Source organism: Amblyraja radiata, chromosome 18 (genome assembly GCF_010909765.2).
Source record: "Amblyraja radiata isolate CabotCenter1 chromosome 18, sAmbRad1.1.pri, whole genome shotgun sequence".
Taxonomy (NCBI): domain Eukaryota; kingdom Metazoa; phylum Chordata; class Chondrichthyes; order Rajiformes; family Rajidae; genus Amblyraja; species Amblyraja radiata.
In genome coordinates, this window is record NC_045973.1 from 40,546,420 (window position 1) to 40,569,514 (window position 23,095).

Here is a 23,095-nt window from a genome sequence, read left to right on the forward strand (position 1 = left end):
CAACAGTGTGGTGAGAAAGATTAAACGCATTGAGGCAAGATGTAGCCTTGGAGCTTCACTGAGTTTGGTTGTGTTGTGCACCCATTGATTAGTATCGGAGCTTGCATGTTATCATAGAGCAAATGTAAAAAATTAGACCGATTTCTGTGGGTAACCAAATTGATGTTCGACAGTCCCTCCTGATGGAGTCAAAGATTTTAGTGAATTCATACAAGCCCATGCACAGAGGCTAGTCATGATCCCTGCATTTTACTAGGAATGTTGTACAGTAAGGTTCATATAAACAGTAGCTTTAATGGACAGTGTCTCCACTGTGATTTGGGGAACAGCTCCTTAGCCTCTGAAATGCAAAGGTTGAGAAGGATCTAAGCACTGACTGTCCCTTGGGTAGACAGTAATGGGCCTGTCCCACAGGCAACTTTTTAAGCGACTGCAGGAGACTATGCAGTCACCACCTGGTTGCCACATGTTTGCGGGTGGTTGCCGGGGAGTCGTCTTCATGGCCATAAGTTCCCGCATTCTGGAAACTAGTCACAGCCTCATTATGGTCGCCGCAAATTTTTCAACATGTTGAAAAATTAGTGCCGACTAGAATGAAGCCGCCATGGAGAGTAGCAAGAATTCTCGTGCCGTAGGTGGGTCGCCAGGAGGTCCTAGTAGGTTTACAGGAGGTCGAAGGTTCTCGTAGGTTCTCGTAGGTTGTAGCCAGTGCTGACCGGTGAATTTCATTGGCTCACTGGGAAAAAAAACGTAAGCAGTATTTTTCAGAACCAAGAATAACTGACCGGTATTGTTAAATGTCCGCCGAACTTCACAGCCGTGTATCTCGGGCATCTTAAAAGTTGTCTCCTCTCCTTCTCCCCCCCTTCCCCCACTTCCCCTCCTTCTCCCCACTATCTCTCCCCCCTCTCCTGCCCTCTCCTGCCCTCTCCTCCCCTCTCCCCCCCACTCCCCCTCTCTCCCTCCCTCTCACCCCCCCTCTTTTAAAGGACTTACCGTACACTGTGCTAGCCATCTTAATTACAGCGCCTTCCTGTTCATCGCGGTGTGTGTCTGTATCACCTTGGCTTTGCACCATGTGAACTTCACTCAGACAGCACTCTTCCCTCTTGCCCTGTCCCCCACCTGCAAAACGGGCTGGTGAAGGAAGCGACGTGTTTGTGTGTGTGTTCCACTCTGACAGTCGCCGTTCCAGTTGCCGGTTTTTCAGGCGACTGCTGGCAAGTTGACAGTCGCCGGCAGTCGCCCGAAAAATCGCCTAAGTGGGACAGGCCCATAAGGAACCTCTCAGTAATTAGCACAATAAAAATTTTCTCGATTCCTGAAGGTGGGCATATGGTGGTATAATTAAGAACCCAGTTATATCCTCTTCTCAGCTGTGGAAGACAATTCTAGAATCGCAGAATTGTATGATTGCAGTGGAGATGTCTGTCTGCTCTTGAGGCTTTGTTATTTTAGAACTAATTATGTAAGTGTAAGTCATAGAGTCATAGAGCTGTACCACAGAAACTGGACCTTTGGCCCATCTTGTCCACGACGACAAAAATATATTCTTGTTCTATATCGTATAATATATTGTTACAATTATTTTGTCAAATTCTCGCAAATAAAATAATTATTTGATTTTGTCAGCTATTTGAACATAGAATTGTAGAAATTGAAACATTACTCTTGCATTATTAAGCTAAAGAAATGGTGCTACGTGACTGAAAAATACTGCTTAATGTCTGTCAATATAATGTGTTCTTTTCCACACTAAATTTGGAAGCGTTTCTGAAGTTTGCTGTAATTAAAATTTGAAGGATTTTAGTTAATCTTCCTCTGTCTTGTTAATTATGTGAATGTTCATTAAACCTAAATACATCTAAGGCGCCATTCATTATGTAATGACTTGCCTATAAATTGATTTGCCATTGTCAAAGGGACCGAGATTTGCCTCAACTGATAACTGATGTTACCATGGTGATGTGGCACCAATCAGGAATCACTATTTTGGACTGAACTACATTGGTTAAATGGAGGTGGGAATATAGCTTAAATGTGACTATATTTCATGCATGTTGGATTTTGAGAGTAAATTAAATAACTGAAATGTTGTTTAATTTAGAGAGGTCTATTAAATGTGGGATCATATGCAGAAAAACGGTCCTATAGGAACATATTACAACCCCATCATATCTTACCCAGAGCTCTGTTTCGGTGATGCAGTTATTTGCTGCTTGCATCAATGCTGTATTTGTGACCCTTTTAACTGGACTGGAAGAAATGTGGAAGGCCAGTGATTGTAGTTTTTGCCAAGCCTAATGAACCATCTTTGCTTTTCATTCGATCATCAAGGTGACACAGCTTCAAAATGGCCTTTAGACATTGTCATTTGTAAGTACATGGTTACCTGATATTTTTGAGACATTTAACAGGTTATGGTTTGAACAGTTAGTTTGTGGTAACATTAAAAGATGAACAAACGACCATCTGATGAATGTAAGCCGTTTAGCAGTGATTTAATTATTTTATTGTAATCGTCCTGACTGCTCTAACATTTCACCATCCACATTACATTTAGAAGCAGATATTTTAATGTTTAAGGCGATGGATAAGATGGGTTGCAATCAGGTGTACTGCAAGAATGTGATTAGACTTCAATGCAAAATTTTAATTTTGAGGCATGTCTTGCAAAGTGGTTGATTACAAGGTTCATTCTAAATACATAAATATGCAGGCAAGGGTAAGGACTGCAATTTTGTGATGTATCACAACATATCTGTGTACTGTGTATCCTAATCTCTTTAAAAAAAATCTGTACCTGGAGGGGCCAGATCTTAATTTCTGGGTGTGGAAATATGTTGCAATTTGGGTAAAAATTAAAAAAATGTAACTTGGAAACAATCGTGATTTTTGAACGTGTGCATGATCATTTCCTTAGTGTCATGAGAGATTTTGTACATAATTTAACTGATGATAATCAAAAAATCATTTTCTGTTAACAAGAAACCTGAGCTAATCTTTCACTGATCAGTCTCCACTGTTCATTTGTAAATTGGATTGCTTCGTTATGATGGTATGTGTTACCTGTCGAATGTGGACACGAAACAAATGTTTTGTATAATATAAATGAAAGATTAAATGGGAATACATTAGTAATGTATGTGTACTTTTTTTGTCGTGCACATAAATCATGTATTGCTAGAAACCAAAGAAGAGCACTAACACCTTTAGTTGCTGTGTTAATGCAGCATTTAATGACAGTAATTGCAAATAAATTAAGTCACCAGTCAATGAAGAGAAAAGTGTCATTTTTGATATGTTGTAATTATGTTAGCTGTCAAAAATTGAAGTTGAAGTTTATGATAAAACCTACTCCGTTTACTTTATTGCTTGTTCATTGTTTGAATTAAAAAATATTAATTTACCCAAATCTGTTCAAATGGATACATATATTTTAATTCCTTGATGAGTTAATACCAGCATCCAAGTAAGGCTTGATAACTGTTTTCAGATGCATTGGACCTTGAGTCTACAGTGATCTCTTAAACTAACAAAAATGTTGAGACATTTTAAGACAATTATCTCTATAATCTTTCTTATTGCTCAATGTAAAAAAATAACTAGAGTTTAAATACTGTTGTAGTTATTTTTATCGTAAATATTGCAGTGGTAATTTGCTCAGTTTTACATTATAGTATATACACTTAGAATTCATGTCATTTTTATTTAATCTTTAAAAAAATATATCAAGTGAGTACTGGAGATCATATGTAACATTATGTATTCCAGGCGGTTCATCTTTATATTTATTAGGATTGACAAACCAGGCTATTTATGCAGAATATTTTCATCTGACATGTTCAATAGTACAGCAAAACATTGGATACCTTTTCCAAACATTGGACACCTTTTCAATGCCAACACTAAAATTTAATCTAATTGACCAAACATGATTTGAAGTCAAGATAAATGAGAATTTTAAACCAGAGTACAATTTTAAAGTTAAATTTATGCCGCCACATTTATGACTTGGCACATCTGATGGATTTCAATTACTATTAACGACCATTGCATGCCCCAACACCTCTGGCCGTGGAAAACTGTCAATTTATTTTTGTGACCCCCATATATATAGTGCACTGTTGAGAAATAGAGATGTGCTGCTGTGATTTAAATGGCAGCCTTCAGATCCAGATGGAATGAAATTCATTGCTTGAAAGGACCATATTCTGTTTGTCTGAATCTGCTTTTCATAATCCATAAGTTTTAAAACTGAAATGGGTATTTAATTTTCTCTTTTTTCACTCTACCCTGATTAATTATAGGGGACCCTAGCAAGCCATTTAGCATGATTTATCAAAGCTATAAGTTTTGAAATGCTCTAAATTAAATTGTGAATCCTGACCACACTTTTTTAACACAACTCCGCACACTGAGTAAAGTAGTCGCACATGCTCTGTGTTACAGATGAACACAGGAATCTCCAGAGTAGGCAATTTACGGCAGAAATTCTTGTGTTATGCTGGTATAATGCCAGTCCTGCCAAACTGACAATGCACCTGAGATGGTGTGTTAGATATGCAAGGGCGTCATGCCATTTAAAAGCAAGATGGACCCACTAAATCTTTCTGCACAATTATGGAAAACGACCTCACTTCTGTGCAGGTGTATTACAGCTGATCTGAAGAAGTATTGATTTAAAGAAAGTTTCTTGGTGGAGATGCTACGGTAAGATCACAGTATGAGTATCTTGTCTGGTACTGAGGCTTTTTTTGAGGGTATGAAACTACTGGGGATGGAGTGTGAAAGGGATTATGAGAAGTGGTTCTGCAGAGTAGACCAAACTGTAGGAAGGAGATTGCAATAGGAGAAATATTCTTAGCATTAGGAGAGGTCTAGTAATGGTATTTATTGACAAGTAATTCGTTTTCCTATGTGCCTCTGAGTGTTGAGCAATGTAATAGCACTCGGTTGATTCGACAGCAGCCACAAAGAAGACCGAAAATTCTCTTGTACACGGCATTAACATCACCGTATCCTTGAATTTCTTTGCCTTAAGTTTGTTCTGTCTGTACAGAGTTTGTACCTTCTCCATGTGACCTCGTGGGTTTTCTCCAGGTGCTTTGGTTTCCTCCCACATTCCAAAGATGTGCAAGTTTGTAAGTTAATTGCCTTCTGTAAATTGTCCCTCATGCATATGGTGGAACTAGTGTACGCTGGTCAGCGCAGACTTGGTGGGCCGAATGGCTTGTTTCCACGCTGTATCACAAAATTAAAAGTTCACCAGGGGTTCTCTGATCTAGATGAGTTGAATTCATCCTTCAAAGCATGCACAAAGAGCGCTGTGATGGTGACCGACTTTCCTAAAAATATTTTCATATTTTTCCATGTTTCATTTAAATTATGAAAAGGAAGGCGCCATTCGATGATTGATTGAAAGATAGAGCATAGAAACAGGCCCTTTGGCCCATCGAGTTTGCGCTGACTTTTGAACATCAGTTCACACTAGTTATATGTTAACCCTCTTTCACATACACTCTTTACACACTCGGGGCAATTCACAGAGGCCAATCGAATTACAAACCGGCATGTCTTTGGGATGCGGGAGAAAACCAGAGTACCTGGGAAAAAGCCATGTGGCACACGGAGAACACGCAAAGTCCACATAGTACTTGAGGTCAGGATTGGATCTATGTCTCTGGAGCTGAGGCTGCAGCTCTACCACCTATGGCATTGTGCTGCCCTAATGCAGCAACTACATCAATCCTTTGAGGATTGTGGAAATGGTCATGATATCTGAATTTTTGAAAGGCTGGTTGTAATTAAATAGTGTAGGCTACAGCTTTAGCAGTCTCACTAAACTGATTAAAGGAAAGGTTCTAGAAAAGGGTAGTATGATTAACTAGATAAAAAACTGTAAAGCAGTTGAAAATACAAAATTAACTTTTGTTTAAACTTTCTCTGAACATGGCTCAGAGAGTTGTGAATCTGTGGAATTCTCTGCTACAGTGCATTATCTCTTTCCTGTTACAGTGTACAAGATGTTGTTGAAGCTGCATTTGGCGTATAGTTTTCAATTTTGGTCACCCTGCTACAGGAAGGATGCTGTTAAACATGATGTTGCCAGGACTTGAGGGCCTGAGCTATAGCGCGAGGTTGGGCAGGCTAGGACTTTGTTCCTGGGAGCACAGGAGGATGAAGGGCAATCTTATAGAGGTGTATAAGATCATAAGGGGAATAGATAGGGTAAATCCAAAGTATTTTACCCAGAACAAAGCAATCATGAACCAGGGACAGAGGTTTTAGGTGAGGGGAAAGATACCTAAAGAAAACGGGGCTTGCTGTCTCTCCCTTCGGGGGAATGCGATTTTTTGTCGTATCCCCCTTCTCTGCCTCCGTCTGCGCTGAGGCCTAATGGCGGAGCTGGCGACCTCGAGACTCCGGAGGCAGAGCCAGTCAGGACTTGTTCTGGGCTCGCTCCCGTGAGGGCGGTCCGGCTCGGGGCTGGAACGGCGCTCCCGTGAGGGGCTGTGACGTTCCCGTGAGGGCGGCCTGACGCGGGGCTGAGACTCTCCCATGAGGGGCTGTGGCGCTCCCGTCGGAGCGGCCCAGCTCGAGGGTGGAATGGCGCTCCCGTCGGAGCGGCCCAGCTCGAGGGTGGTATGGCGCTCCCGTCGGAGCGGCCCAGCTCGAGGGAGGTACGGCGCTCCCGTCGGAGCGGTCCAGCTCGAGGGAGGAACGGCACTCACGTGAGGGCGATCCGGCTAGGGGCTGGAACGGTGCTCCGGTGGCTGGGATGGCGTTCTGGCGGCGGTGACCTGAGTCCGGGGTTCAGCTGCGGGCCAGCGGCTGCGTCCGCTGGACTGGGTGGCGGCAGCTTCGACCACCCCCGGCCGCGGTGTTTGAGCCGGCCCGTTTGCAGGGTTCGGTGAGCCGCGGGACTGTTTGTACCATCGCCCGGTGGGGAATCGCCTCAGCGCAGAGGGAGAAACTGGCAGGGAACATAAAAACTGACTGCAAAAGTTTTTATAGATATGTGAAAAGAAAGAGATTAGTTAAAACAAATGTAGGTCCCTTGCAGTCAGAAACGGGTGAGTTGATCATGGGGAACAAGGATATGGCGGACCAATTGAATAACTACTTTGGTTCCGTCTTCACTAAGGAAGACATAAATAATCTGCCGGAAATAGCAGGGGTCAAAGGAGTTGGAGGAATTGAGTGAAATCCAGGTTAGCCGGGAAGGGGTGTTGGGTAAATTGAATGGATTAAAGGCCGATAAATCCCCAGGGCCAGATAGGCTGCATCCCAGAGTACTTAAGGAAGTAGCTCCAGAAATAGTGGATGCATTAGTAATAATCTTTCAAAACTCTTTAGATTCTGGAGTAGTTCCTGAGGATTGGCGGGTAGCAAACGTAACCCCACTTTTTAAGAAGGGAGGGAGAGAGAAAACGGGGAATTACAGACCAGTTAGTCTAACATCGGTAGTGGGGAAACTGCTAGTCAGTTATTAAAGATGGGATAGCAGCACATTTGGAAAGTGGTGAAATCATTGGACAAAGTCAGCATGGATTTACAAAAGGTAAATCATGTCTGACGAATCTTATAGAATTTTTCGAGGATGTAACTAGTAGCGTGGATAGGGGAGAACCAGTGAATGTGGTGTATCTGGACTTCCAGAAGGCTTTCGACAAGGTCCCACATAAGAGATTAGTATACAAACTTAAAGCACACGGCATTGGGGGTTCAGTATTAATGTGGATAGAGAACTGGCTGGCAAACAGGAAGCAAAGAGTAGGAGTAAACGGGTCCTTTTCACAATGGCAGGCAGTGACTAGTGGGGTACCGCAAGGCTCAGTGCTGGGACCCCAGCTATTTACAATATATATTAATGATCTGGATGAGGGAATTGAAGGCAATATCTCCAAGTTTACGGATGACACTAAGCTGGGGGGCAGTGTTAGCTGTGAGGAGGATGCTAGGAGACTGCAAGGTGACTTGGATAGGCTGGGTGAGTGGGCAAATGTTTGGCAGATGCAGTATAATGTGGATAAATGTGAGGTTATCCATTTTGGTGGCAAAAACAGGAAAGCAGACTATTATCTAAATGGTGGCCGACGAGGAAAAGGGGAGATGCAGCGAGACCTGGGTGTCATGGTACACCAGTCATTGAAAGTGGGCATGCAGGTGCAGCAGGCAGTGAAGAAAGCGAATGGTATGTTAGCTTTCATAGCAAAAGGATTTGAGTATAGGAGCAGGGAGGATCTACTGCAGTTGTACAGGGTCTTGGTGAGACCACACCTGGAGTATTGCGTACAGTTTTGGTCTCCAAATCTGAGGAAGGACATTATTGCCATAGAGGGAGTGCAGAGAAGGTTCACCAGACTGATTCCTGGGATGTCAGGACTGTTTTATGAAGAAAGACTGGATAGACTTGGTTTATACTCTCTAGAATTTAGGAGATTGAGAGGGGATCTTATAGAAACTTACAAAATTCTTAAGGGGTTGGACAGGCTAGATGCAGGAAGATTGCTCCCGATGTTGGGGAAGTCCAGGACAAGGGGTCACAGCTTAAGGATAAGGGGGAAATCCTTTAAAACCGAGATGAGAAGAATTTTTTTCACACAGAGAGTGGTGAATCTCTGGAACTCTCTGCCACAGAGGGTAGTCGAGGCCAGTTCATTGGCTATATTTAAGAGGGAGTTAGATGTGGCCCTTGTGGCTGAGGGGATCAGAGGGTATGGAGAGAAGGCAGGTACGGGATACTGAGTTGGATGATCAGCCATGATCATATTGAATGGCGGTACAGGCTCGAAGGGCCGAATGGCCTACTCCTGCACCTAATTTCTATGTTTCTATGTTTCTAAGAGGAGGGAAGAGACTGCAGCCCTAAGATTTTTGCCTCCACCACAGTGAGGAGGTGCTTGGAGGATACACTGTGGTGGATGTTAATTTGTGTTTAGTGTTGTTTATTATTGTATGTATGACTGCAGGCACAAAATTTCATTCAGACCGTAAGGTCTGAATGACAATAAAGGTAATTGTAATTCTAATTGTAATTCTATGTTTCTATGACATTTTCTTGTCTCTCTGTGATTGCTTGTCTGAGTCTGAGGCCTCATGCTGCTTTGATCTAGGTAGGCTGAAGAATCCTCATGGTGCACGATTGCAGCCTCCAGAGGTTTTTTTGTTGATGCAATTTAAGGAATTTGGCAGTTAATATAATAATTGCTAGCAACATGGTGAAAGACCTGTGAGTGGGCAGTGAGAAGGTTGCTGGTTCCGAAGTCGGAATGTTTTAAGATTGTACCTCTAAATCCCATTAATATTCTTACATTTATCAACCTTATAAATATAGAAAATCTAAAAAAAAACTGCTTGAAATCTGAAATATAAATAAAAAATGCTAGAAAAACCCAGCAGGTGAGGCAGCATCTATTGGAAGAGAAACATTTAACATTTCAGGTCTGACAGAGGATTCCAGCAACAGCAGAAATATTTTTAATAGGCAACCATAGACATGAGCAGCTTTTGAGGTGTTTGTTACCTGATGCATAACTGGTACTATTAGCTAGCTTGACCTTGAAACTTAATCAGGGTTGTGTATTCTGAATCGTATTACTTCTAAAATATTTAAGTCCCCTCCACTGTAAATTTTTCATGTATGATTGGTTTCCAAGGCAAGAACTGTATTTCAATTGCTGAAAAGGGTGTACTGAGATCGTGCTTCATTTGCTGTTCTTGCCAAGGTAGGCTTTAAATATTCGTTGCCTTGAATTTTGCAATTTAGAATAGATACCCAGAATTTAAAAAAATATATAATTTGAATAGCTGTGCCAAATGTTTATGACACATTTGAAGATGAAACGAATCCTATTTAATTGATTTAACTGAATTGTTTATCCTGCGTTCTCCTCTTATGAAATTTGGTTCTGTTGACTGAATTCTATAAAATGAGTCGATGCTGTAACCATTATTATGTAGCACATTGAAAATTACTGAATGGGGATGAATTTCTAGGCATTAATTCTTAAAATAATTAATGACTTCTTCTGCTACTGTCAGCAATCACGCTATAGGAATAATAGATCAAGCTTGTATCAGGAGATGTTCTTTATTGCCAGTTTAGTGATATCTTCACAAACGATTTTATTCACTCATTCTATTATGCAAATTTTTTTCACAAATTAATTCTTATATCATCCTCCGAAACTAGCTGATGTAAAACATCCTAGTCATATAATCGACATCGGAACCAAACGCAGACCTGATTATATGTGTTTAATTTGTGAATCTTTACAGAGATGCAATGGGCACTGTTTAATATATGCCAGGTTATTCTTCCATTACATCATTTGTTGCAGTAAAAAGCAAATTGAGTATCTTCTTAATCATTACAAATGAGCTGATAACTTGGTTTTGAAAAGTGTTTTGCTGTGCTAAATTCAACATACATTATTCCACAATGATGCTGGAAATGTGTAATAAAATTGGAAAATGCTAGCAACATAATTGAAGAGAGATTTAACAATTAAAATGATTTTTCTTCAGAAGATGGGTGTGGCAGAGAGAATAAGGATTGGGATATGGGGGTTCTTGAAGAGAGTAAGTGAGACAGGTAGTGGTGCTGATGGCTGAAATAGGCTGATAGCAGTTAATGAATAATGACCTATGTCTGGAGGTATAAATAAGAGGAAATGTATGAAGCGTGATGAATGCTAAGATGAGAGGAAACAAGATCGCTGTAAATGTGAAATACAAGGTTGATAATTTGTACGGTTCAACTCTATATCTAGTTCAGAAGACTGTAATGTGTAGAATCGGAGGTGGCGGTGTTGTTCCTCAAGCTTGCATTAAGTTTTGATGAAAACTGTAAGCGACCAAAGATAGAGATCAGAGCAAGATGAGAATTCTAGTTGCCTGTCAAAAGCAAGAAGCTCAGGGTTATTATTGGGGACTGAATATAGGTGTTCTGTAAAATGATCACCAAATCTTTGGAACGTTGAGATGGAAGAGAAAGACTTAAGGGCCTGTCCCACTTGGCGATTCTTTCGGCGACTGCCGGTATCATTGACTGACGTATCAGGTCACCGAAAAATTTGTGGCGTGATGACGTATTGACGCGCGGTGTTTTTTCAAGTGTCACAACATTTTATTTGTCGCCGCTGGATTTTGAAATGTTCATAATCTTTTGGCAACATTGATATGACGCCGGCAGTTGCCGAAAATATCGTCAAGTGGGACAGGCCCTTTAACTAGTGATGACATCATGTTGAAGGTTTTGGAATTTGCACACGTTGATCTATTGTAGGTGGAAACTAGTGGGATGGACATGCGGACAAGGAAAACCATTTCATGTTCTATGTGGAAGCAGATGGGTTGGGTACAGTGACGTGATATATTTACTCCTACTCTGACTGCTCTAAGGACCCTATTCCATTCTTCCAATTTCTCCTCTATTGCCTCTTCTCTGATCACAGCACCATTTATACTGGTGCTTTGATATATCTTCCATTTTCCTCAGCTCGCGCTTTTCCTTCCACCACAGTTGACAAGCTCTGAAGTTTGTTCCATTTCCCACACTTTTGCACTCACCCCACAATCGTCTTGCCATCTCTGGCAGACTGCATACCTTGTTCACAATCACAGTTGCACATGTCCAGATAAGTAAATTGATGTAGGCTTTATGCATTTAAATGATATTTCATGGGAAAATCAATTAAGATATCAGTGAATGAAATGCTTTGATTTAATTGAGTCAACTGAAATGTATTTAATCGTTTTTAAATGTTTTCTAGATTTTTACATTTTTAATTTCTTAATTTTAAGTTTGGAGGGCATTTAAATTTATTTTGGTTGTTTTGACATTTACCAATGCTAGAGTGCTTTGACAGCTGGTGACTTTAAGTTATGGACTTTGGTATAACCCCCTGCAAGGATTTATCTTGTTATTTAGGTTTCTGTGCCATTACCGATCAGGCTTTAGGCATGACATTAACTGTGGCATTGACAGACAACAACTGTCGGTGGCAAACAGTTCCAAGGAAGTTCAGGGCCTAAAACATAAAACCGGGTGATATAAAACCTCTTTGAATTTTAGACTGCTCTACATTTATTTTGAGTATTTAATACATGTTGAGATATCATGACAAATGTTTGTCCTCAATGTTTATAAAGGCTGTTTTGCAGTGTTAGCTTTTTGTTACTACGTGGAATGATGTGGAATGATTGCAGGAGAGTGATGATGCAGGAGTCCAACAACAGAGGTCAGAGTTGGCGTGGGATAGGGAATTAGTGACAGGTCACTGGAAGCTTGGGTTCAGCATGTGTTACATAAGTATATTCTGCAGATAGGCATCTGTTTAAAAATGTAACTTTTATAATTTCTGGGATATCATTTACAGCTGTTGAGAGCTTTTGTAAATAACAGGCTATAGAGAAAAATGATAATGAAAATTGATCTCTAAAACTGAATTGGAAAGAAGTTTACCAAAATCCTTTTATATTGCCTATATTTATCTATTTTACATTTTATTGGTTTGTGATCAGAGACTTCAAAGTTTCAATTATGTTTAAGCAGCAGCCGCTAACATAGATAAGCACAGAGTTGAATAACGTTTATTTGTTTTTATGCTATTTTTTGAGGAAAAAAATATTTCACCACACGGGGTGATCATCCAGCTTACTTATCAGTAATATTCCGAAGAGTATGTGTGAAAAGATTAGCTGTCAACATAAGTGGAAACTCAGAAGTATTCTTCTAGGCAGATAAATAGTAATATGATAAAGAAATGGCAGAGGAGTTGAATAACTTTTTTACATCAGTCTTCACAGTCGAAGACGCCAGCAACATGTCTGCATTTCTAGAGAGTCGGGGTGCAAGTTAACGGAGTGGCTATTACTAGGGAGAAGGTGCTTGGGAAGCTGAAAGGGCTGAAGGTGGATAAGTCAGATGGACTGCACCTGAGGGTTCTGAAAAAGATGGCTTTAGAGATTGTGGAGGCATTGATAATGATATTTCAAGAATCACTAGAGAGTTCAAAGAATCACCTGGAGAGGTCACAGATTATTTGAAAATTGCCAAAATTACCCTGCTGCACAAAAAGGGAGCAAGGCAGAATAGTGGGAACTTTAGGCCGGTTAATCTGACTTTGGTTTTTGGTAAGATTTTAAAGTCCATTATAAAGGATGAGATAGGCTGAGGTCAATATGGCTTTGTGAAGGGGGGATCTTGCTTGACAAATTTGCTGGAATTCTTTGAAGAAGTAAATAGCAGGACAGACAAAGGAGTGTCAGTAAATGTTGTTTAATTAGATTTTCAGAAAGCCTTTGATAAGGTGCGACATGTTAGGCTGCTTAGGAAGATGAGAGCCCACAGTATCAAAGGGCAGATACTAGCATGGATAGCAGGTTGGCTGGATGGCAGAAGGCAAAGAGTGGCAATAAAGGGGGCTTTTTCGGGTTGGCTGCCAGTGACTAGAGGAGTGCCGCAAGGGTCGGTGCTGAGGGTGCTGGTCTTCACGTTGTATATTAATGATTTGGACGAGGAAATTGAAGGCTTTGAGGCAAAGTTTGCAGATGATATGAAAATAGGTGGTGGCAGGTAGTGTAGAGAAAGCAAGGAATTAGATAGGTTGGGAGTGTGGGCAGAGATGTGGCAGATAGAATATAGTGTAGCAAAGTGGGGAGTCATTCATTTTGGTAGTAGGAATAAAGGTGTAGACTATTTTCTAAATGGGATGAGAATCCAGAAATCGGAGGTGCAAAGGGACTTGGGAGTGCTGGTGCAGGATTCCCAAAAAGTTAATCTGCAAGTCGAATCAGTAGTAAAGAAAGCAAACTCCATTTATTTCAAGAGGGCTTGTATACAACAACAGGGGTGTAATGTTTAGGCTCTATAGGCCGCTGGTAAGGCCGCATTTGTAATATTGTGAGCAATTTTGGGCACCAGATCATTATAAAAATGATCCCAGGAATGAATAGATGAACCTATGATGAGCATTTGTTGGCACAGGGCCTGTACTCGCTGGAGTTTAGAAACATTGAAACGTACAGAATAGTGAAAGGCTTGGATAGAGTGGATGTGGAGAGGATGATTCCACTAGTGGGAGAGTCTAAGACTAGAGGTCACAGCCTCACAATTAAAGGACGTTCTTTTAGGAAGGAGATGAGGAGAAATTTATTTAGTCAGAGGGTGCTGAATCTGTGGAATTATTTGCCACAGAAGGTTGTGGAGACCAAATAAGTGGATATTTTTAGGGCAGAGACAGACGGATTCTTGATTCGTACAGATGTCAGAGGTTATGGGGAGAAGGCAGGAGAATGGGGTTAGGAGAGAGAGAAAGATCAGCCATGATTAAATGGGGAAGTGGGAATAGACTTGATGAGCCGAATGGCCTAATTCTACATCTATTCCTTATGGCCTTATGACATTATGACAAACGGGAATGTTACATGGATACAGTCGAGGTACTAAATAAATACTTTGCATTTGTCTTAATCTGGGAAGAGTATACCTCCAGCGCAATAGTGAAGGAGGAGGCAGTTGTGTTAAGATATTTGTGAAAAATGAATAGCATGGAAGTAATGGAAAAGGTGGCTGAATTATAAATAGGGAAGTCATTAGGAATGAATGGGATGTTGACTTGGACCATAATCTTTCATTGTTCTTTGGATAGAGGCATGGTGCCAGAGTACTGGAGAATGATAACTGGTTACACTCTCATTCAAATACAAGAATAAGAATAAGCTTACAAATGCAGGTCAATCAGTTAAATATCAGTGGTTAAAAAACAACTTTTAGAAACATTAATTCTAGCCAGGATTAATAGTCACCTGAAAGAAATAGATTAATTAGGAGATGCCTGCACAGATTATTAAGCAAACATTGTGTTCAACCAATTTGATGGATTTCTTTGATAAGGTGACAGATAGAGTTAATAGGAAACATACAATCTCCAGGAAGCTTTAAGGTGTCGTATTGCAGACATATAAAGGACATTGGTCACCTGGATTCAGTTGAATTAGTAACAAAAAGCAATGGGTTATGGTGAATGACTGATTTTTTGGGGGACAGGAGGAAGATGAAGCTTTCCCCAGCAATCTGTATTGGAGCAATTGTTTTTTTTTTAATCTATGTTAAATACCTGGACTTGAAATGATGAAATCCACTTTCTAAATTTACAAATGAGGAATTCACTTGCTATTTTGCAAAATGCAAAGGCACAGTTATAAATTACAACAGGATATGAACAGGCTGGTCGAATAGGCATCCATTTAGCAGAATAAGTTAAATATGGAGAAATGTGAGGTAATACATTTTGGTTGGGAAAATGAGGAGAAGCAATATTAAAAAAAAGAATACTATTCTATAAGGAGGTGCAGAAGTGGAGGTTATGGATGCATAAATCATTGAAATTAGCAGGGCACATTGATAAAGCAGTTAATGAGGATATATATAACTCAGGGGTTTACAAAGAGGCATAAAGCATGCAAGCAAGCAAGTCATACAGAACCACTTTTTAAAACATTAGTTTGGCCTCAACTGGAAAATTGATTTCAACTCTGGTACATCATTATACGAATAAAGTGAAGGCACTGCACATGGTTCAGAGGAGATTGACAAGAATGGTTCTTGAGAGCAGCTATGGTTACAAGGTAGACACAAAATGCCAGAGTAACTCAGCAGGTCAGGCAGCATCTCTGGAGAGAAGGAATGGGTGACGTTTCGGGTGGAGACCCTTCTTCAGGTTAGAAGGTTAAGGCTGTTTTCTTAGGAGAATTGGGAGATCTGAGAAAAGTATATGAAACAAAAAAGAGATAATGCTATGCTGATCTCATGGGTGGAGGGATTGAGGATGAAAAGTCACAGGTACAAAATAAAAGGCAATGGAATGACATAAGGAAATGTATTTTAAAAATTAATTGCAGTCATAACCACATGGCACTGCAACACTACAAATCATATACTTTATAGACACAAAAAGCTGGAGTAACTCTGCGGGCCAGGTAGCATCTCTGAAGAAAAGCAATAGGTGGCGTTTCGGGTTGAGACTTCTTCAGACTGACAGTCAGGTGAAAGGGAAACGAGAGATATAGAAGGTAAATAAAACAAATGAATGAAAGATATGCAAAAAGCAATGATGATCAAGGAATGGTGGAGCCCTCAGTGGTCCAGTTTCGGCTGTGTGGTAGGTGATAACGAGTTATACAGACAGTGAAATTCAACAGGACGACAGTGAAAGTAGTACAATGACTAGGGTGAGGGAGGGGCGGAGAGAGAGGAGATGCAAGGGTTACTTGAAGTTAGAAAAATCAACATTAATGGCTTGTAAACTGAAGATCTTGATAAATCCATTTTCATTAATATCTCTGAGAGAATGCAGCTTGTCTTATGCTGCGTCAGACCTAGCATAGAACATTCTGCCAAGTTTTGAACGTATGTGTTAGGCTGTTCCCACACATTTAAATCCATGGTCGGCCAGCATTGCATCCTGATAGCAACATATTATTGAGGACAGCTTGAAGATCTCTGCATTTTTGCATTGTGGCAGACTCAAAGATACTGTCAGTTTTCAAGGGGATTGACAGATGACACATTTGGTTTCTCTGATGTTACTTTTCTGTTATTACTTTGATGAATATTAATTTAATGATAATATTTATCATCAATAAATATTGTTCAAGGATGCATCAAAAATGTGAGGAAATTAGTCATTTTAATATGATTGTAATATAATCCGTTCAATTTGCGTCGGGTTCATGGCTGTTAATAATGTATTGAATCTTTTTTATTTACATGTATTTTTGATAAATGAACATATAGACTTTTAGTCTGAATGCTTTGCTGCAAACACCAATAAGGCGTCTCGCTTGAGACAGAATTGTAAATATGTGCTAGGGATCAACCCTAAATTGAGATATAGTCTATATGGATGTGCATAATGAAAATAAAATACTGCAAATGTTGGAAAACTGGAATAAGAAAAAAAAACATGCAGAAAAGCATTAGAAATTGACGTAGATGAATAACCTCAATTAATAATCTTCAGGCCAAAAACTAAAGGATAACTGGAGGAGAAGTTATGTAATCAGCCAGATGGTTATTAGCCAATGGATTTGACAAACATGAAAGGCAACAATATTCATAACTGTAAAAACAGAAACACAGAAGATGTGGTTTGAAAAGTGTTAATTGTTATCACAAAATTGGAAGGAGGCATGGAATATCTGGGAAGAAATGCAAGACTCCTTGACCCAGGAATGTGGCAGAAAGATGTTTAGTATAGAGATATGACATGGCCCACTGAGTCCACATCACCCGTTGATCACCTGCTCACTACTTCCATGTTATCCCACTTTTGCATCCTACACACTAGGGGCAATTTACAGAACCAATTGACCAACAAACCTGCGTGTCTTTGGAGTGTGGGTGGAAACCGGTGTATTTTGAGAAAACCGGCACGGTCACAGGGAAAAGTGCACTCAGCATAGACAGCACCCATAGTGATGATCGAATCCTAAACTCCGGCACTGTGAGACATGCAAAGGAAAGTACTCTGTATCTTAGTTCACATTACAACAATAAACCAATACGAATTCTAACTCTGCATTCCTGCCAACCCCCGATAATCTGTGGAGGTAATACACAGCTGATGTTTTACATTGCAACCCTTCTTCAGATGGTTCAAGAAGGATCCTGACCGGAAACATTGTCAATTAATTTCCCTCTACAGCTACTGCCTGACCTGCTGAGTTGCTTTCACCCCCTTATCAAAAAGCAATCTCTATCTGCCTAATTTAGTAATTTCATAACTGGCTTTGATGGTGACAGGGTATATGGGTGACACATGCCATACAGGTAAATCATGCCATACTTGTGTACAATCAAACAATATGTTTGTACATCTAATAATGTAAAAAGAGAAAGGAGCAATGCAGAATATTCTTGTAGAGCTACAGAGAAAGTGCAGATATAAACAAAAGTCCAAGGGCAACAATGAGGTAGATTGGAAGATTGGAAATGGATCCTGAGTTTATCAGATGAAGTGTTGTCAATGTTGTGTTTTCTTGTCTGTATTTTGGTGTGGTCAGACCAGGACAAATTGTTGGTGATATTTATCGCTTGTAACTTGAAGTTCTCAATCATTTAGATGAACAAGGGCTGACTAGGGATAGTCAGCTTGGTTTTGTATGTTGGAGGTACACAAAATTGCTGGAGGAACTCAGCGGGTGCAGCAGCATCTATGGAGCGAAGGAAATAGGCGACGTTTCGGGCCGAAACCCTTCTTCATCAGACAGAAGGCACAAGAAAATACTTAACTGAGGTGTGTAAAGTTATGAGAGAGTGAGATGGAGTAAATAGGATGGACCAATCTTCTTGTATGTTGGAGGTCGTGTGTCAGGAATCTGAGTAAACAGATTGATAAGGGCAGAGCTGTAGATGTTGATATGGACTTCAGCAAAGCATTTGACAAGGTTCCACACGGTAGGCTGATCTGGAAGGTTAGATCACATGGGATCCAAGGAGAGATAGCTGAATCTATAGCTGAATCGATAGAAAATTACCTTCTTGGAAGGAAGCGGAGGGTTATGGTGGAAGATTGCTTCATGGACTGGAGGCCTGTTGCTTATGGTGTGCCTAAGGGTTCGGTGCTGGGCCCATTATTGTTTATCATCTATATTAATGATTTGGATGAAAACGCACATAGCAAGATTAGCAAATTTGCAGATTATACAAAAGAAGGTGCTATTGCAGATAGTGAAGATGGATGTCAAAAATTGCAGCAGGATCTTGATCAGTTGGCCAGGTGGGCTGAGGAATGGTTGATGAAATTTAATACAGAGAAATGTGAGGTGTTATATTTTTAGAAGTCTAACATGGGCAGGACCTACACAGTGAACAGAAGGGCTCTGGGGAGTATTGTAGAACAGAGGGATCGAGGAGTGCAGGTGCATAGTTTCTTGAAGGTGGTACCACAGGTAGATAGGGTGGTTACAAAGGCATTGACACATTGGTCTTCATCAGTTATCTAAGACATTGGTGAGGCTGTATTTAGAGTATTGTGTTCAGTTCTGGGCACCATGTTAAAGGAAAGATGTTGGAAAGGGTACAGACAAGATTTATGAGGATGTTCCCAGGACTCGAGGATCTGAGCTACAGATTGAGTAGGCTTGGACTATTCCTTGGAGCACAGGAGGATGAGGGGTGATCTTATAGAAGTGTATAGAAGGGGAAACGAGAACCAGAGAACATAGGCTTAAGGTGAAGGGGGAAAGATTTAATAGGAATCAGATGGGTAACTTCTTCACATAAAGGGTAGTGGGAGTGTGGAAAGAGCTGCCAGAGGAGGTAGTTGAGGCATGGTCTATAGCAACATTTTAAAAAGCAGTTTGACAGGTACATGGATAGGATAGGTTTAGAGGAATATCGGCCAATCGCAGGCAGGTGGGACTAGTGTAGATGGGACATGTTGATCTGATGGGCCTGTTTCCACGCTGTAAGACTTGAGACCATCTCTGCTTCAGCACCATTGGTTCTGATCTGGGTGTGTATCCCATCTTGCTTCGTGAAGTCGATGGTGAGGTCCTTAGTTTTGCTGACATTGACATTGAGATTGTGTCTTGAAACCACATTACTAAGCACTCTTATCTCCTTTCTGTGCTCATCATTGTTTGAATTGGGGCATCAGTGTTGTGAATTATTATTGTGAAATTAGTTTTGTCAAAATTTGTGTGGAAGGCAATAAATAATAATAATAATAATAATGAATTTTATTTAATGGGCGCCTTTCAAACATCTCAAGGACACCTTACATAGTATATCGGAATAACATATAATCGGAATATAACAAGTAATAAAGACATCACAGAGACACAAATTAAAAACAGGATTCAATCCAAAAACAGAAAATCAAAAACACAGTGTGAAGAGAGAGCAGCGGCAACCAAATCGTGCCAGCGTCCACTCTCTCTTCACGGCAGCCATCTTGGACACAGACCTACAAGACTACAATTAGACAAAAAAAATCATCCCCCCACAGTGGATAGCACTGTGGAGGAAGGCACAATGTCCAGTCCCCACCCCATGTTCACCCCAAAGTCAGGCCTATTGAGGCCACCGCAATTGCCTCTACGGAGGCCCGATGTTCCTGGCCGTTCTCACCGGGTGGTCTTGCCCCGGCGTCGGGAGAGTCCTCTCCGCGGCTGGGCCACTTGGAACGGCCGCTTCCTGGTTGGAGCCCGCGGCTGCCGAAGCCGACAAGGCCGCGCCGGTTTGGAGCACCCAGGCTCCCGTTGATAAAGATGGCGCCGCCTCTCAACACTGCCGCCTTGCCGCCTCTACGCACGCCGTCTCTCCGCTCCGCAGACCCGCAGCCCGGAGTTGTTGCTCTCGGCGGTCCAGCTCGCCAGAGCTCCAGCGCGTCGCTCCAGCGCGGCGACCCAGGCAAGGGATCGCCCGCTCCGCTCCAGCGCTCCAGCGCTCCAATGCTGTGCCGCCGCCGAGGACGAGGTGCTAGGCGGTTCCCGCCAGGAAACGGCGCTCCAAGCCCGCTGGTAGGCCACGAGGACGGGTCAACGGGCAGCCCGGAGAAAAGGCTGCCACACCAACCAGGTAGGGACCTAGAAATTAAGTTTACCCCTACCCCCCACATTAAAAAGACCATATCCCCTACAAGCAAAAAACAGGACTCACTAAAAACTATAAAAAAAACGGATTTAAAACGGACGGCTGCTGGCTAGCAGCCGTTCACCAAGATGATCTGACATGGTTGGCTTTGTTGCCTAGATGTTCCAGGGATGAGTATAGGATGCTGGATGCCGTTGACACCTGCAGATGCTGATTTTCAGAAGAAGTGCTCAGCAAGTCAGGCAGCATTTTAGAGCACATAGATAGGTGACGTTTTGGGTCGGACCTTTCTTCAGGCTGATGGAGGGAGGAGGGGGGGGGTGGTGGTAAAGAAAGCTGGAGGATCCCTGTTGAAAGCTCTCTTCCAGCTTTCTTCCCCACAGCCATCCCCCTTCAACCAGTCTGCTGAATTTGAATCCTTTATTTGTCATTCAGACCTTTCGGTCTGAACGAAATGTCGTTGCCTGCAGCCATACATGTAATAATAACAAAACACAATAAACACAAATTAACATCCACCACAGTGAGTTCACCAAACACCTCCTCACTGTGATGGAGGCAAAAGTCTTAGAGTTACTGTCTCTTCCCTCCTCTTCTCCCTCTGCGCCGAGGCGATACCCCACCGGGCGATGGTAAGTCAGTCCGCGGTTCAAGCTCCGCGGCCCGGGGGGTGGTCAAAGCTGCCCGCAGCTGTTGCAACGAGTGCTCCGGAAAACAGGCACCAGCCTGTGACCTGCGAGCTCCTGACATTGTCCTCCATTGGCCCACGGCCGAGCCCCGAATCCAGGTCGCCGCCGCCTCAGCCGCCGTAGCACCGTCTCCGCTCCGCACCGGGCCGCCCACAAGGCAGCGTCTCAGCCCCGCACCGGGCCGCCCCCACGGAAGCACCTTCCAGCCGGGAGCCGGTCCGCCCACACGGCAGCGTCTCAGCCCCGCACCAGGCTGCTCACACGGGAGCGCCTTCCAGCCAGTAGCTGTGCCGGCCGCACAGGAGTGTCTCAGCCCCGCACCGTTCGCCCTCACCGGAGCGCCGAGTCGTGCCGCTGCCCGGACGTCGCCACAGCTCGAAGACGGCCAGCCTCGCGTTGGTGAGTCCTGGCTGGCTCTACCTCCGGACCCTCGAGGTCGGTCGCAGGTTGGAGGCCGCCAGCTCCGCCATTAGGCCTCAGCGCAGACGGGGGAAGAGAAGGGGAATACGACAAAAAGTCGCATTCCCCCGAAGGGAGAGACAGAAAGCTCTGTTTCACCCTCCCCCCACACACATAACACCACCTAATAACCAAAAAATGTACTAAACTAGACAAAAAAAAACAACATAAAAAGTAAAAACAGACAGACTGCAGGCGAGCCGCAGCTGTATCACAGCGCCGCCACTTCCGGACCTGACCCAAGACACCACCTAACTGAGCTAGCTCCATTTCCCTGCATTTGGCCCATACCACTCTCCTTTCATTTACCTGTCCTAATGTATTTTGCATTGCATGTTTTGCATGCAGGTAAATCAAGCACAAGTGATTACAATCAAATCAAACATGAATACAACTAGTAGTGCAAAATTGAAAATACCAGAGTTTTGGGTGTTTTTGGTAGCTTTCAGCAGTATAACTAACGTATCATGCAATCATATTCAGAAAAAATCCACTCCTTCAGGAAATGTATTATTATTTTAAATGTTTCAAAATTATCATTTGATTGTAATAATTACCCTGAAAATAATTGAAATTATGAAAGATGGAAAATCTGTGAATAGGTCAAATATAAAGGATGTATGCCAGAGGCCCCTTGCTTGATATTTCGTTCGTTTTGTGCAATGTATTTTTTTCAATGATTTAACATTACAGAAGAATCTAAAAATAACTGAAGTGCGTCTGCTACGTACAGCTAGAGGGCGTTGTAGTGCACAATATGTGATTGTTTTGTTTAGTTTCATGTTTTATTTGATAATTCTAAAACCAAATTACTGAAAGCAGCGTGTATAATTGTTGAACATTTACAACACAGGAGACCATTTGCTCATATCTGTGCCCCTCAAACAAAACTTTCCAGAAAATGATCATCAACATTTAAATCGAGACTCATCAAACAAACATCCAGTGAATATTTTTGCCCTCTACATTTTTTTTCAGGCTGCAAGTTCCAGACCTCTACCATCATCTGGGTGAAACATTTTCCCTCATCTTCAATGGTTCAATGGTCCTTTATTGTCACGTGTATCGAGGTACAATGAAATTTGATTTACCATACAGTCATACAAAAAAAGCAACAAGATACAAAACTACATAAAGATTAAACATAAACAGCCATCACAGAGGCGTTTGAGAATCCACAGGGCACATAGCATAAGCGGATACCCACAGCCATCTGTTCAATTTCCTCTAGACCTTGTAACTTTAAACCAATGCTCCCTTGTTTTTTGGATCTTTTTCATGGAAAATTGGTCCATCCTATTTACTCCATCTCACTCTCTCATAACTTTACACACCT

General features: G+C 41.8%; 1 protein-coding gene across 3 annotated transcripts in view; it reads left to right on the forward strand.

The window, feature by feature from the left end:
- The window catches only part of iqsec1 (IQ motif and Sec7 domain ArfGEF 1), a 506,053-nt gene that overhangs the window by 276,054 nt on the left and 206,904 nt on the right, over positions 1 to 23,095 (forward strand). Inside the window, exon 1 of one of the 3 annotated variants that reach the window (XM_033037209.1) lies at positions 9,632 to 9,731. The exons of the other annotated variants lie outside the window; for them this stretch is intronic. The gene's annotated coding sequence lies outside the window, so the exon portion shown is untranslated. Of the gene's footprint in view, positions 1 to 9,631; positions 9,732 to 23,095 lie in introns of those variants that run through there. 3 annotated transcript variants of the gene reach the window in all.